Source organism: Dermochelys coriacea, chromosome 1 (assembly GCF_009764565.3).
Source record: "Dermochelys coriacea isolate rDerCor1 chromosome 1, rDerCor1.pri.v4, whole genome shotgun sequence".
NCBI classification, from domain to species: domain Eukaryota; kingdom Metazoa; phylum Chordata; order Testudines; family Dermochelyidae; genus Dermochelys; species Dermochelys coriacea.
The window spans coordinates 185,078,977-185,094,872 of NC_050068.2; the positions used below are offsets into that span (position 1 = coordinate 185,078,977).

General features: G+C 45.1%; 1 protein-coding gene across 8 annotated transcripts in view; it reads left to right on the forward strand.

Annotated features, from left to right (window-relative positions):
• The first annotated feature begins 347 nt into the window (after positions 1-347).
• Positions 348-15,896, forward strand: part of HTR1F (5-hydroxytryptamine receptor 1F) — a 197,381-nt gene continuing 181,832 nt past the window's right edge. For 7 of the 8 annotated variants that reach the window (XR_006279507.1, XR_006279509.1, XR_006279506.1 and 4 more), the window contains exon 1: positions 620-772. The gene's annotated coding sequence lies outside the window, so the exon portion shown is untranslated. Of the gene's footprint in view, positions 773-15,896 lie in introns of all 8 variants that reach the window. The other variant, XM_043509740.1, reaches the window with a different exon arrangement.

Genomic DNA, 15,896 nt, shown 5'->3' on the forward strand with positions numbered 1-15,896 from the left:
GACCATGGGGGGGGGGGGCAAAACCTGAGGGGTGCAGCAGGGGTGATTGCCCCCCTTATTTTGATCCTTCTTACCCTCCCCCAATAAAAGCAGCAGCCTCAGCCCTGGCTGTGTCAGGGTGTGCTATGGGGGGGGGGGGAGCGCTAAGGCTCTTCTCCGCTGCAGCGGGGGCCAACACAAGCGGAGACGGTCAAAATAACGGGGGCAGGAGAAGCCAGGAGGGGAGGGGACCAACTCCTCTGGCTGCACAGGGAGTGGGGGAACGCCCCAAAGAAAAAGGGGGCAGGGAACATTAGCGGGGGAAGGAAGCAACGCACGGGGGAAGGAGAGGAACAAAGCCAAGGGGGGGGGACGAGCGGGGGGAGCGGCTCGGTGGAAGGGAAGTGTGTGTGTGTGTGTGTGTGTGTGCGGGGGGGGGGTGAATGAATAACGAAGGGGGAACGGCTCAGAAAGGGCGGGGTGGCCGGGCGGGGGAAAGCCCCCTCCCCCCTTCTTCACCGGGGTGGGAGAGCCCGGGTGCTCGGCGGGCAGGGGGCTGCGGTCCCCGCTCCCGCGGGCGGGAAGGAGCGCGGGGGGGGGGGCGGGCGAAGAGCTCCACGCCCCGCCCCCGGCCGCCGCCGCCGCCGCCGGCAGACTCAGCCCCCGTCCAGCCTGGGCGCCGCGGCGGCTGCGCTTCGCTCCCCTCTTGCCCTCCAAAGGGGCTCCGCAGCCTGGACTCGCGGCCCGCAGCGGGCGGGAAGCAGAGGAGGACGCGGGTGTCCCCGCCGCACAGGTGAGAGCCGTTTGGCCAGCCCTGGCGTGAGAGGGGGAGGGACGCGTTGAGCGCGGGCGCTGGGCTCCTGGCCCCTTGCGCGCCCCTGGGTTAGCCCTGCAAGCCGGGCTCCTCTTTCTGCCTGCCTTCCGTTCCTCGCCGCCGCTGGGAGAGCGCTGCGCTAACAGCTTGCACGGCGAAGTGCGGCGGTGCCGCGCTGCCTTCGCGTGCCCTTGAAAACAAGAAATCCCCCGTGCTTCCAGCGCCCTTTCAACCCCTCCCGCATTTGTCTCTGAGGAGCGTGAGGGTGGGTGAAGGAGAAAGACTCTAACTGAAGAGCTTTTCCCTCCCGCTTCTTGGTATCGGAGTCTTGCTGACGGGAGGCGAGCTGGAGCTCACGGAAGCTTAGGCTCCAATGAATGTGTTAGTCTCTCAGGTGCCACACGTCCTCCTTTTCCCTTTGCGGATACAGACTAACACGCCTGCTACTCTGTCATCTCCACCAAACCCCCTTGATCTGAATCTAAAAGAAAAGTTGCTGCTGCTCTTGAAAGTGGTGGCCTTGAGCCTTCTTCGTTTATGCCGCTTATATTGTACTCTGAAGCAGGGCAGCCCGCTGTGTCGCCTGCAGGGACCGTCCGCATTTCAGCTGTTGCATGCAATAGCGGAGACTGGGTGAGCTGTAGCTCAGGAAAGCTGATGCTCAAATAAGTGTCAGAGTAGCAGCCGTGTTAGTCTGTATTCGCAAAAAGAAAAGGAGTACTTGTGGCACCTTAGAGACTAACAAATTCATTAGAGCATAAGCTTTCGTAGAGCTTATGCTCTAATGAATTTGTTAGTCTCTAAGGTGCCACAAGTACTCCTTTTCAAATAAGTGTGTTAGTCTCTAAGGTGCCACAAGTACTCAAGTACTCCTTTTCTTTCTACTTACAAATAAAGTATTTGAAACATAGGAACTATCTTAAATTATTAAAACTGTAACTGTAGTCGGCTTTTCACTGTTTTCTTTGTTGTATACTTGTTCAAACTAAGTGAAGTGTAAAATTTAGTTTTATTTCATTTTGGTCATAGCTTGGTTTTAGTTAATTTCACGTTTTAATGTGCTCTTGCTTTAGCACAATGAACTAATGTTTAGATCCCAATCACAGCAGGAAAATGTGTGTTTTAAAAACATTCCAGTAGAAGCTTGGTTTTTTTTAAAAACATGTTTTGGAAACATTATATATAGTTCTTAAGTTTTTGTATAGCTTGTTTTTAATGAACTTAAATTTGGGTCAAATTTGATCTGGTAAGGAAGTTTTGTTTACCCCCTAGATTGTTTTTGTGTTTGCGTGATATACACATACCATAGATATTTGTGTATACAGTGCAGATGGATTTTTGTAGGTCTCGGAGTGTGTGATTTCATATACAAAATTTCGTCTGAAAATGCAAATTTGAGTCTTCACAATGATAAATCATAATCTTTCTTCTTAATTCTGTTTGTGAATCCTCCACTGATTTACAAAATCATCCCAAACAAATCAAATTGTTTGTTTGCATTATCATAGCGCTAAGAAGCTTCAGTCATGGACCAGATTCCATTGTGTTATGTGCTGTACAAACACAGAACAATAAGAGTCCCTGCCCAAAAGAGCTTACAATGTAAATGATATTCCTCCACACTATAAGTAGTTGGATTCCATTTAAGGTTCAGAATCAATGAAATCTGCCTCCAACTTCATGTTCCTGTGGAGTTTCCTTTGAGAAAAGGAATTCAAGAATGCAGAAGTTAGGAACTATATGCAATGGCGGTTAGGTGCAAGTTTATAATGGTTGAGGGCCTTACTGGATTGGGCATAACATGCCTTTCTATAAAGTATGAGTATCATGTTTTTGGAGATGTTAAATATTCCTTGTCATCTTTCTCGAGTATATCCTTGTCTTGTTACACACTCTGATTTCTTAGAACTTTGAACTCTTCATAGTCTTATCCCGGTCATGCACTTGGAGTGGTAACCTGTTACAAAAAGTTACTTTAAAGAACAAGACTATTAGTTTAAAAGCGCTGCATCTCTTCACTTGGGAGGAAAAGAACTACAAGAAAAGCTATTTTTGATCTTTGTAACCTGAATGGAGCCCAGGATCGTTGGCAGCCTTGTAAGAGTATGTTCTTGGGAGGTTTCCAACCCAATATCCAGACCATGGAGGACTGGAAACATTGACAGCCATCCTTATGCTTATATTGGAACCTATAGCTATTTAAACTAAGTATGCTTGTAATTGAACCTAATCTTAAGAAGCTTTTGTTGTTCACCCATCACTTGCTCCCTTATTGTTAAAAAAAGAGAATAAGCAATGACGCAGCATGGAATAAGTAGTAGATGTTGAGCTGAATATCAAGATCTGTCGACCTAGGTGGTAAATATCTGCCTCTGGGGACAGCAAGTCGTTCTGTTCTCCAAAACCAAGAATCACCACATGTATATTGAGGGCTGAATTATGCATCCCTCTGCATGGGTGTGTTAGAGAGGGAAGTGTAGGAAGTTGATTCTCCCTCCATGTAGGTGTGGGGGAAATTGTTGTTAACCTTGCTGTTGAAATTGACCCCATCCCATTCTGCGGCAAAAATCTATGCACTATATGCAACATATACAAGAGCTGTAACGCAAGAGATCCTGTAAGACTTGGCTTAAGATAAAGCATTTACGTATGCTAGGTTGTGGCACTTGACCCAGATAATGGACTAGGCCAATCTCTAACTAGAAAAGAACCAGAAGTCCCTAGCTGTCCATTATATGCACACTCCACTCTGCAAAAGTCCCTAGTCAAAACACTGCCACAGCAAACCTCAGATCTTGATAAGATCTTAATGATAACACGGTGCGTCAGCACTGTGCTAGTTATGAAACTGCCCTTCCATTCATTCCTTATAAAGCTTTATTAATAATGCTTGAGTGGTAAGGAAATGTATCATATGGCTTGAATTTGGACCTATATAAGTCTGGTATTATAGGGGCGGGGCAGGGCAGAGAGAGACCAGGGTGGCACCTGCGTGTGACCATCTCTGTCTCCTTGTCCCTGCATGCTTGTATTCAATAAAGGACCTCAGACTGTTTGAACCAAACAGATGGTGTGACTTGTTTTCCACAACATAGGGATTGGGTGTAATCTAGTTCTCCCTTCTGAGGGCTGAAGGACTGAGGTGGGTAGCACCTCTGGTAGCACTAGTGACTTGAGGCGGGTATTGCTGGATGTGCGAGGCTAGGGCTGTGACTCCTTCACTCATGGGCAGTGGATATCATAGTACAGGAGAGGCTGTGCCTCCTCAAACTGCCTGGTGTGGCCCTGCCCACGCTCCACCCCCAGATCCTCTGCTGCCTGCTTTCAGTTCCCTTCCGCTCTTCTCTGGCAGAGAGGCTAGGGCAGGCAGGCTGGGGGCGATGTTCACAAGGCCCAGGACAGGAGGTGCTGGGACTGGAGCCAAGTCATGCTGACCACCCGGCGCTCCAGGGTTGGGGGTGCTGGGACCGCTCTGCCTGCCCGGCGCTCTGGGGCTGGGGGCGCATGGGGGTCTGGCGGCCATGGGGTGGGTGTGTGCATGCTTGGCTCTGGTGGGGGATGGGGACTAGCCTTCCCCAAAGGTTCATTCACCTGCTTTCGCTGTTTTCCAGGAATAGAAAGGTGCACTTTTCCCAGTAATGCCCTCATGCCACTTCCAGGCCTCTGGAGTTAAGTCTCCTCATGGGGGGGGGGGTGCTGCTTTGCCATTCTTCAGCACAGAGAGCTCAGAGCTGCTCAGGATGCTGCTCCTGGCAGCTGAGAAGGCTGTGGGAGAACTCAAAGGGAATCACAGAACCATAGGCAGGTAGGCAGAGCGGGCTGCTTCAGGAGAGACTGCTGTGCTGAGCAGAGCTGGGGGCTGACCCTCCTGCTGCCTCAGGATAGGCATTGGTCAGCCTGCTGTCTCCCCCAGCCCCAGACACCACTCTCCTCTCCTCCTCCCCCCTCTCCTTCAGTTGAAAAAGCGGCTGACAATCTACTAGGATGCCCCTGAAATGATGGGATTGAGAAACCTGCATCATGTGATGCTGTACCTGCCCCATGAGGCATTGCAAACCCTTCCCAAAGCACCCTGTGGCCAGTGTTGATGCACTCTGCCAACACAAGGAGCTAGTGTAGATGTGCAACAGCGGTTTTAATTAAAATGCTTTAGTTAAAGCGGCATAACTTTTGCTGACAAAACTTTGTAATGTAAAGACAAGGCCAAGGTGGGAGAGGTAATATCTTTTATAGGACCAAGTTCTGTTGGTGAGAGAGACAAGCTTTTGAGCTACACAGAGCTCTTCCTCAGATCTCAGAAACGTAATCAGAGTGACACAGCTAAATACAAGCTGGAACAGATTGTTTAGCATAAGTAGTTAACACACATTTCAAGGGCCATTTCACCTTGAACAGTCCCATTAACACGCTTCCAGTCATAAAAAGGAAAGGAAGAGGGCTGGGGAAAGAGCTCTGGCGTTTTAGTCAGTTACAGATTGTTGTAATAAACCATAAGTCCAGTGTCTCTATTCATAGAAGATTTGGGCTGGATGAGACCTCAGGGGGTCATCTAGTCCAACCCCCTGCTCAAAGCAGGACCAATCCCCAACTAAATCATCCCAGACAGGGCTTTGTCAAGTTGGGCCTTCAAAACCTCTCATGATGGAGATTCCACCACCTCCCTAGGTAATCCACTCCAGTGCTTCACCACCCTCCTAGTGAAAAAGTTTTTCCTAATATCCAACCTAGACCTCCTCCACTGCAACTTGAGACCATTGCTTATTCAGTTCCTGATTTTTAGTATCTAGCAAAGTTATGAATTCAAACTCCCCTTCTCCTCTTTTGGAATGACTGGAGAGGTGTTAATGGGCCACTTCAGTTTATGCTAAACAGTCTTTTCCACTGTGTATTTAGCTGTGACACTCTGATTAAGGGCTTGTCTTCCTGTACAGTGTTACAGCAAAGCAGCTGCAGCGCTTTAGTGAAGATACTACTATGCAGACTGGAGACCTTCTCCTGTCAGTGGAGCTAGCTACCACCTCTCAGGGAGGTGGATTATGTCGACAGGAGAAACTCTGCTGTTGACATAGCACTGTCTACATGTGGCGGGGGGAACATGCCATATGAGACTTTTCAGCCAGTTATAATCAGCAATTGTGTCAGCACCAATGTGTGTCATACTACTCTTTGTTTTGTGAAATTTAAAGTTAATTAAATATCAAACTTCTTTGTAAATTTATTAACATCAGGACTTAAATTCAGCCAGATCCATCTGGAGCAGAGCTCGGGTAAATATTTTCAAACTTAAGGAAACTCTGGCAGCCCCATGTGGGGCTGAAGCCCCAAGCCCCAGCAGTACTGGGAAATACTTTGAGAATTTAAGCCCTGATTAACATGCAATTTTTAAAAATGGCAACATCTAAGATTACTATAACTGAAAGGGTAAAAACCTTTTTTTCAGTTTTATTGTGTCCATTTTACAACACTTCTCTACAGCTGGTTTCACTATAGTCTATTTAACTGGTTCTTTATGAACCTTTCACCTAGCAACAGGGGAGAGATGAAAACAACATGGTGGCAAAACCAAAAAGAAACCTACTTTTATGGATGGGTGTTTTACCTGAAACTATTTTCAACACTTTTTTTTTCCTTTTTCTTTTTAAAGGACTAGATCGCCAGTTGTTAGTTATCCCACAGGGCACCATCTAAACTGCCTGAAGTAACTTGTATTATTATCCACCCAAATGACTGACATTAGGTACCAGACTTAACCTTATAATAATGCAATTTTATTATTTGGTGGGTGGCATCTCATGGCTTCTTGTGCATTAGACTTATTTATTTTAAAATCTTTATTCTTGACTGCAGGTTGTATGGGTAATTTACTCGGGCAAACAAAGGTTATGGAATCTCTAATTGAAGCTTCAGCAGTTATGGTAATTCTAGAAGAGTGCTCATTTATTTCACAGTGGTGCTTAGCAGGAAGGATTCCTCAGTATTATCCTTCAACTACTGTATTAAAGAGAAATTGGTTATGAACTATTCTACCTAAATATTACATTTCTCTGCCTCCTGGTTCTATTATTTTCAAACTAATTATATGTCTCAGACATAATATTGCTATTTATAATCTGCAAACACAATATAGAAATAAAGAGTAGAAATTATTATGCAACAATAAAGCAGGGCCGCCCTTCAACTGGCATTTGGTAGTCTTAGTAAGATGGTTGAATAAGGCTGCTGCTTCTGATGTGCCGAGCACTCTTCATTTGTATTATAGTTATAATCCAAAATGAAGACATTCTACAAGTGTTTGCCATTCAAAATATAAATTTAAGTGTTGCATACGTGAGTGCTGCAAACCTCTATTGGAGGGAATGGGTGGCTATTTCTCTTTCATTCCCCTATTCTTCGTCTCCTTGAAGAAATGCACACATGAGCCATGGACCTTCCAGCTTCATAAGTCTGGCCCCAAAAGGTTGGAAGATAGGGTATCCTGCTCTGACACCTCTGAGTTTTCCATTGCCTATTGTATAGGTATGTCAGATCACCATTTGGGAGTATGGTGCAGTACCCAAGAGGTGATATAAGGCTTAGTTAGAAGTTGACAATGGCTGATATTGCTGTCTTTTACATTTGTGCATCTGTGTGTCTGCACATATGTAGTCTTTCCACCAGCAGATGAAGTATGTGAGCTCACAGGAGGCTAAACAGCTTTTAATATCAAACATGACCTTTTCCTATTGCGAAATACAAGAAACTTGGCACTCAAAGGGGAGCTCCCCAAGGACTTTAAGGGCTTGTCCACATGGCAAGTTAATGTGTTGCAACCGGGGAGTGTAAATCTACAGTGCACTAGCTAGCCATGCACTAACAGGGCATGTGGCTCTCATGCACCAAAGGTTCCCTAGAGCTCTTCGACATACTGCTGCTTCAGGCTAGTATGTTATAGATTTACACCCTAGCTAGCCATGCACTAAGTCTTCCTGTGGACAAACCCAAAGACACTGGACTCACTTATGAATGAGAGAATTTTGGCACAACTCTCATTGCAATGCTGCCTTTTTGTAAAATACATCTGCACCATGCCTTGCTGAACGTGTTTTAAGCACTGTTTTTAATCATCAAAATGAAAGATGAATTTCAAAACTCATGTCCAAGTTGCAGATATGACTTATCACAGTGAGAAATGGCTGCCTTGGCAAGCTCCTGGATAATTCCTCCAAAGATGATCTTTGAGCAGTCTGATGCAAATTCACCCCCTATATAAGAACATGCAGTTCCCTTACAATTAGTGGAGTTATGACTGCTGACACATAAGGATGGTCTAGATAATACTTAGTCTTGTCACGAGTGCAGGGGACTGGACTAGATGACTTCTTGAGGTCCCTTCCAGTCCTATGATTCTATGATAAATTGGCCCTTCTTTGATAATGGAAACCGGGCAATGATTCAATATATAAGAAGCAGGAAACCTACAGGAGACTCGGTGGTTCTGCTGGCTCACCAGGAAGCAAGAAGGATATGGCAAAGGAGCTAAATGGTTAAGAAATCAGTCATCTTCCCAATATTCTCTGTGGTGAAAACTATTCTCTTCAGGGAGCAAAGATGAGGCATTATCAGGGTTCAGGGGTCCAAAGAAGAAGTGCTGGAATAAACTAATAAATGAATGAGCAAAAAGTCACCAGAAGTTCTGAAGAAACTTAAGAATTCTGAAGAACGAGGGATTAGGAGAGAGCAGGAAGGAAGTCAAAGAAGGACGGAGAGGAAAAAGGCAAAGTCCACCCTGCTGGTAATAATCTTCCTGTTAGCTACAGAATAGCCAGATTTGCCATAAGGATTTTTTTCATTAGTTTTCCTAATGTAGGGAAACTGCTGCTGGTACTGCAATAACAAAACTGGACACAGGGGAGAGGAGAGAAAAAAATGTGTTTTTAGTGGTTAAATATTTCCAGCCTGCAAAGCACTTCTGGGAGAGCAAACCAACCCCACCATCACCACCTTCTCCTCTTCCCCATCCCCCAAACTTGATTTGGGATGAAATAAAAATTTAATCAAATTTAGCCTCTTCTTCCCCCTCCTCTGCCAATCCCATTTAACTGTGAATCCACTCCAATAGCAGTGCCTCTGCTTCCTTAAAATTACCCTAGAGGGAACTAACTATTGAAATGCTGTGATGCCTCTAAAGTCTATTCTCTCTTTCTTTCCTGCATTAACCTCAATTAAGTAAAATCAGCATTTGCCAACAGTTGTGGCACAACATTTAAAATGTTTGGCTTGGCCCTTTGTTGCTCCTTTTCTTGAGGGGGGGGAGAAATATTACGTCTTTACTTCCTTGTTCTTCAGAAGAACTGTGGTGGGTTAGTGACCTCGCAATCAGCTGACACCTGACAGTAGGTGACCTTGCCCCAACTGAGTAAGGAAATAAGTCAGAATTTTTTTCCCCACTGAAAAAACAACGAGGAGTCCTTGTGGCACCTTAGAGACTAACAAATTTATTTGGGCATAAGTTTTTGTGGGCTATAACTCACTTCATCAGATGCATGGAGTGGAAAATACAGTAAGCAGGTATAAATATAAAGCACATGAAAAGATGGGAGTTGCCCATTCCCACATCCACCATAACTGAATTGCCCTTGTTAGCACTGACCCCCCAATTGGTAAGGCAACTTCCATCTTTTCATGTGCTTTGTATTTATCCTGCTTACTGTATTTTCCACTCCATGCATCTGATGAAGTGGGTTATAGCCTGTGAAAGCTTATGCCCAAATAAATTTTAGTCTCTAAGGTGCTACAAGGACTCCTCGTTGTTTTTACTGATACAGACTAATATGGCTACCCCTCTGAAACCTTTCCCCTTTGAAATATTTTAAGTTTTTGATGGAAAAATCAAAAACTGAAATATTTCAATTATGAAGTGCTGCTACACTGCCCCATGGGAGCTGTAGCTCAGGTGAGATAGAGAGGCCCATTCTCTATAGCGTGGGGTTCCTGCTCAACTACCTTTCCCATGTTGCACCACGGTCTCCCAATTGGTAAAAAGAAAAGGTATATCACGGCTGCATTGCATCATGGGAGGTGAAGTCACAAAAGCTAGTTGAAAATCTAATTTTCTGTTGAAGAATAGTTTACATTGAATTTTCAACCAGCCCTACAGGAGGTGATTCTAAAGTGATAGATCCTGCTCCTGTTGGATTGGACTCTTAGACTACATAGGAGTCAAATTCCCCTTCTTGCTCATTTGGGGGTTGTGAGAGCTACAGCTCAAGTTTGTCTGCTTTACAACTACATAATGATTTAGGGAATATACCTAAACCTAGCTGTGGTTGGAATTAAATGTGTGCCTAAGGGATTTATGGTGATAAGAGAATTTGGATGGGTAAGGCAGGTGAATTGAAGCTGCTGTGGATATATATGTTTATCTGATTTTCTGGAGTCTTAATGATTGCATTGATAGAGAATGCACTTGACTCTAAAGCAGGGGTTGGCAACCTGTGGCATGCTAGTCGATTTTTACTGGCACGCTGCTGCCAACCACAGTCCTGGGCGCCACCCCCGCTCAGCCCGCCGCCGGTCTGGGGTTCTGTCCACTGGCTTAGAGTATTGCATTTCTCCCCGTAGGAATGTGCCACTTGCGGAGCACCAGGACTGGCAGCCGTAAGTAGTACACCATAAGTAGCACATTCCTACGGGGAGAAATGTAATACGCTACACCGGGATAGGGAAGGCTGTGCATCCCCAAACAGCTGGCCCACTTCCACCCCCCCACCCGCTCCTTGTCCACTGACTCCCTCCCCCCGATTGCTCCCCTCAGAACCCTCCACCCATCCAACCCCCCCCCCCCCCGCTCCTTGTCTCCTGACCACCCCCTCCTGGGATCCCACTCCTGTATCCAAGGCCCCCCCGGGACTCCCACGCCTATCCAGCCACCCCTGTTCCCTGTCCCCTTACCATGCCTCTAGGAGCAACAGGACTGGCAGCCATAAGTAGTAAACTGTAAGTAGCACATTCCTATGGGGAGCAATTTAATACACTACACCCAGCCCCACTTGGCCCGCTGATGGTCTGGAGTTCTCAAAATATGTTCTCTCACCCCTTATAAAAAAATTACACTACAACTAGCTTGAAAACTTTGTTTATATATTACAGTAATCGTTAAAAAAGTATAATGTTAATAAATACATAGTTTGATGAAATAAAGTAGTTGTACTTATGTGCCTGTCCTTAATTTGTGTTTTTGATGATTTACCTTCTAAAAAAATCTTGCATGTCTCGCATCTCTGAAAGGGCATCTTGCACCCCAGGTTAAGAACCACTGCACTAAACTGATAAGATCTGCATTTTAATATAATTTTAAATGAAGCTTCTTAAACATTTTTAAAACCTTTGTTTACTTTACATACAACAATAGTTTAGTTACATAATATAGACTTAGAGAGAGAGACCTTCTAAAACAATTAAAATGTATTACTGGCGCACAAAACCTTTAAATTAGGGTGAATAAATTAAGACTCAGCATGCCACTTCTGAAAGGTTGCCAACCCCTGCTCTAAAGCTTTCTGTGTGGGCTTAAGTGAGATTGTATCACTTGTGTTTAAGCAGTGTCGAAGGCCAGTATACACCATCCCTATAGTAAGTATGCTGTGTTATATAACAAACGGAAAGTTTTCTTGCTAAAGGTATAGAGACTATGTTATAACTATACTTTAAACTCCAGATGCACAGGTTCTGGTTCATCTTGTACTTGTCTTTTCCGTTGAAAAGATGTGGGGAATCCTGTTCATGTAATGGAAAAATTGCCAAGTTTTGGTCTGTACACTAACTGAATTATTACAGTATGCAAGCCCTAGGATAGCACTGAATATAGGGATGTACTCCCTTGAATCTTTTTGAGTTTGTTTATACTAAATTGAATATTCTCTATGTAAGTTTGGCTGGTTGCTAGGTTTTAATATGAAACGAACGATATGGCATTTACTAAGCAATCTTGTAACTAGTTTGTAGTTTATTATTTTGACAAGCATCTGACATTGTGTTTGACTCTAAAAGTTCAGAGTGGCTGGGTTCTTTTGTTGACCAACTGCTAGCTGGTGTTGGAAAGGTGCCAGGAGACGCTGACTGTTGCTAACTTACCCTGGTAGGTGTGGCTCAATAAGGCTCTGAAAAGAAGGGAAGTGCTGTTGAGTCTGAGGATATAGAATCTAGAACAGAGAAGTGTCCCTAGAGAAACCTTAGCAACAGTTTAGGGAGACTTTAGGCTGAGATTTATTGGTAACTCAAATGTCATAAAGCCAAACCCCAAGAAGTGGGTAAGTTTTTGGATTAAATGCAGGATGCGAACCTGCACTCTAATTGATGACCACATTATTCCTCTTCAGCTGATATGACAAATCATAAAATCATAGGACTGGAAGGGACCTCAGGATGTAATCTAGTCCCCAGTGGTTCTCAACCAGGGATCTGGGCCTTCAGTAGGGCCGCGAGCAAGTTTCAGGCGGGCCACCAAGCAGGGCCAACATTAGACTCTCTGGGTAGTAAGCTGAAGCCCCACTGCATGGGGCTGAAGTCCAGGGCCCTGAGCCCTACCACCTGGGGCTGAAGTTGAAGCCTGAGCAACTTAGCCTCATGGGGCCCCCTGTGGCATGGGGTTTGCCTGGCTTGCTACCCCTAATGCCAGCTCTGGCTTCTATATGCAGAAAACCGGTTTTATTGTGGCACAGGCAGGCTGTGGAGTTTTTATGGCATGTTGGAGGGTGGAAGGGAGCCCTCAGAAGGAAAGGTTGAGAACCCTGGATCTGGTCCACTCCCCTGCACTCATGGCAGGACTGAGTATTATCTAGACCATCCCTGACAGGTGTTTGTGTAACCTGCTCTTAAAAATCTCCAATGATGGAGATTCCACAGTCTCCCTGGGCCGTTTATTCCAGTGCTTAACCACCATGACAGGAAGTTTTTTCCTAATGTCCAACCTAAACCTTTCTGCAATTTAAGCCAATTGCTTTTTGTCCTATCCTCAGAGGTTAAGAAGAATAATTCTTCTCCATCCTCTTTTTGTAACAAACTTTTATGTACTTGAAAACTGTTATCATGTCCCCTCTGTCTTCTCTTCTCCAGACTAAACAAACCCAATTTTTTCAATCTTCCCTTATAGGTCATGTTTTCTAGACCTTTAATCATTTGTGTTGCTCTTCTCTGAACCTTCTCCAATTTGTCCACATCTTTCCTGGAATGTGGCACCGAGAACTGGACACAATGCTCCAGTTGAGGCCTAATCAGCGTGGGGTAGAGCAGAAGAATTACTTCTCGTGTCTTGCTTTCAACTCTCCTGCTAATACATCCCAGAATGATGTTTTCTTTTTTTTGCAATAGTGTTACACTGTTCACTCATGTTGTTTTGCTTGTGATCTACTATGAACCCTGATCCCTTTCTACAGTACTCCTTCCTAGGCACTCATTTCCCATTTTGTATATATGCAACTGATTGTTCCTTCCTAAGTGGAGTACTTTGCATTAGTCCTTACTGAATTTCAGTCCTATCCTCCAAAGCACTTGCAACCCCTCCCAGCTTGGTATCATCTGCAAACTTTTTAAGTGTACTCTCTATGCCATTATCTAAATCACTGATGAGGATATTGAACAGAACTGGACCCAAAACTGGTCCCTGCAGGACCCCACTCGATATGCCCTTCCAGCTTGACTGTGAACCACTAATAACTACTCTCTGGAAATGGTTTTTCAACCAGTTATGCACTCACCTTATAGTAGCTCCATCTAGGTTGTATTTCCCTAGTTTGTTTATGAGAAGGTAATGTGAGACAGTATCAAAAGCCTTGGGCTATGTCTACACTGCCAAGTTATTTTGCCAAAAGTTATGCCACTTTTAATAAAATGCTTTAATTAAACCGCTGTTGCATGTCCACACTATGCTGCTTGTGTCGCTGGAGTGCCTCCACACTAGCAACTCTTACATCAACACAGAGAGCAGTGCACTGTGGGTAGCTATCCTACTGTTCAACTGGCCACAGGGTGCTTTGGGAAGGGTTTGCAATGCCTCATAGGGTAAGTACAGTAACTCCTCACTTAACTTTGTAGTTATGTTCCTGAAAAATGGGACTTTAAGCGAAATGATGTTAAGCGAATCCAATTTCCCTATAAGAATTAATGTAAGTGGTGGGGGTTTAGGTTCCAGGGAAATTTTTTTCACCAGACAAAAGACTATAAAAAATACATAGACACAGACACACAGTATAAGTTTTAAACAAACAATTTAATACTGGTACACAGCAATGATGATTGTGGTTGAGGTAGTGAAATCAGAGGGTGGGATATTTCCCAGGGAATGCCTTACTGCTAAATGATGAACTAGCAATTGGCTAAGCCCTCAAGGGTTAACACATTGTTGTTAATGTAGCCTCACACTGTACAAGGCAGCAGGAATGGAGGGAGAGGAGACAGCATGGCAAACACACACACACACACACACACCCTGTGTGTGTGTGAGAGAGAGAGATGTGCGATGTTCCTTTAAGTACGCTGACCCCACTCTTAAGTACACTGCCTTTTTAGGTTAATCAGCAAGCTGAAACGGCAGCTGCTGCCAGGAAGGTCCCTCTGTCCTGAGCCCTGTTGTGTGTCTCCACAGCTCTATGGAAGATGCGGTAAGCGGGGTCGTCAAGGTTCCTTCCCCACTCTGAACTCTAGGGTACAAATGTGGGGACTGCATGAAAAACCCCCTAAGCTTATTTTTACCAGCTTAGGTTAAAACTTCCCCAAGGTACAAACTATTTTACCTTTTGTCCCTAGACTTTATTGCTGCCACCACCAAGCGTCTAACAAATATAACCAGGAAAGTACCAATTTGGAAACGTCTTTCCCCCCAAGCCCTACACCCCCTTTCCTGGGGAAGGCTTGATAAAAATCCTCACCAATTTGCATAGGTGAACATAGACCCAAATCCTTGGATCTTACGAACAATGAAAAATAAATCAGGTTCTTAAAAGAAGAATTTTAATTAAAGAAAAAGTAAAAGAATCACCTCTGTAAAATCAGGATTGTAAATACCTTACAGAGTAATCAGATTCAAAACATAGAGGATCCCTCTAGGCTAAACCTTAAGTTACAAAAAGACACACAAACAGGAATATACATTCCATTCAGCACAGCTTATTTTCTCAGCCATTTAAACAAAACAGAACCTAATGCATATCTAACTAGATTGCTTATTAACTCTTTACAGGAGTTCTGACCTGCATTCCTGCTCTGGTCCCGGCAAAAGCAACACACACACACCCACAGAGAACCCTTTGTCCCCTCCCCCCGCAGCTTTGAAAGTATCTTGTCTCCTCCTTGGTCATTTTGGTCAGGTGCCAGCGAGGTTATCTTTAGCTTCTTAACCTTTTACAGGTAAAGGGTATTTCCTCTGGCCAGTAGGGATTTAAAGGTGGTTAGCCTTCCATTCATATTTATGACAGAGGTGCAAGAGCAGGGGGACACCCTGACATTAGACCCCCTCTTTCTCTTCCCCTCCCCCCCACCTCGCACAACAAGGAGGAGGCTCTGGAGAGCAGCTCCTAGGGAGAGGGCAGGAGCAGCACAGGGCAGTGTGGGGAGGGACAGCTGAACTGCCAGCAATTGGTAGCCTGCTGGGCGACTGCCACACAGGGAATTTAGGGGAGGGGGGGCTGCCATCCACCCTGGTTCCAAGCCCCCACCACTAGCTCCAATGGCCTGCTCTTCCTGCAAGCAGTGGACAAAGCAGGTAGCTGCCAAACAATGTTATAAGGGAACATTGAACAACTTTAAAGGAGCATGTTCCCTAATTGATCAGCAACATAAGGACTTTAACCGGGAGGACTTTAAGTGAGGAGTTAGTGTACATCATATGATACAGGCTTCTCAATCCCATCATTCCGTGGACATCCTACTAGATTGCAAGATGCTTTTCAACTGAAGTAGGGGGAAGGTGGGGAAGTGTCTGTCTCTCTCTCTCCCCCCCCCCACCCCCATGCTCTCTGTCACACTGTGTATTGTGGGAGAGTGGGTGTATCGGCATGCTGTCTGGTAAATTCAGTCCTGAGGCGGGGTAGGGGGCAACCACCCCTCAACATCAGCCCCTGCCTCCCTC